General features: G+C 40.0%; 1 protein-coding gene across 1 annotated transcript in view; it reads right to left on the bottom strand.

The window, feature by feature from the left end:
- The window catches only part of gra (granulito), a gene marked incomplete in the record, with an annotated part of 7,270 nt that overhangs the window by 1,776 nt on the left and 4,687 nt on the right, over positions 1 to 807 (bottom strand).

Here is an 807-nt window from a genome sequence, read left to right as displayed (position 1 = left end):
ATCGTATCGTGACCCCTCTGTCATGATATGTATCGTACCGCCAAATTCTTGCCAATACACAGCCCTATTAATAATAAATGTGCGGCGTTAGCTCCCAAGGGTGGTAATATTAGCTTGGGAAGTAAAGCAAAAGCTAAAAGGCTAAAGCTGAGGTGAGTAAATGTTTATCAAAAAATGTCTAAAGTTTAGGTCTGCAACAACAAATCGATTACTAAAAGCACTGGCAACGTATTTCACTAACGATTTGTTGTGTCGCGCGATTTATGTGTCCCTCGCCGTGTCGCGGAGCCGTTTACGTCACCCGCAGAGCATTGTCAACGCTGCCTGACCTGAATAAAGTTTAGGAAGAAAAAAAAAACTGCCTATAAAGATCCGCCCTCTCTGACCCTCGAGAGAAAAGTAGAGACTTCGAACTTTAAACCAGTTTTAAACTGTGTTGTTAGGCCAAGTAGATTTAAGTTATGATAAAAAGTATATGCTACATTTAATATTTTTAAAGGACGGTCTGATTTGATGCGAGCCACATTGCAAGGATGAAGCACGGGGGRAGATAAAAACTTCAGTCCAMCATTTGTTTCCTCCTCTCGGGTCAGAAATGTAAAACCCTACAGTCGTTTTTTTCTGACCGAGGCTCAGAGTTATTTGATAAGCAGCAAAAAGGTTCAGGACAAAGTGGGGGGAAAAAGACATGAGCAGAACCACTTACTGGTCGTTTTAGCCACAGACAGAACCAATAAGAAGGAGGCAAAATGTAAAGAATCAGAGAGAAATCAAACTCTAAATGCAAATAAATTATAATATTATAAT

Source organism: Austrofundulus limnaeus, unplaced genomic scaffold (genome assembly GCF_001266775.1).
Source record: "Austrofundulus limnaeus strain Quisiro unplaced genomic scaffold, Austrofundulus_limnaeus-1.0 Scaffold446, whole genome shotgun sequence".
In the NCBI taxonomy this organism is placed as follows: Eukaryota; Metazoa; Chordata; class Actinopteri; order Cyprinodontiformes; family Rivulidae; genus Austrofundulus; species Austrofundulus limnaeus.
Note: the sequence above shows the minus strand (reverse complement) of the source record. Positions and strands in the feature narration are given on the sequence as shown.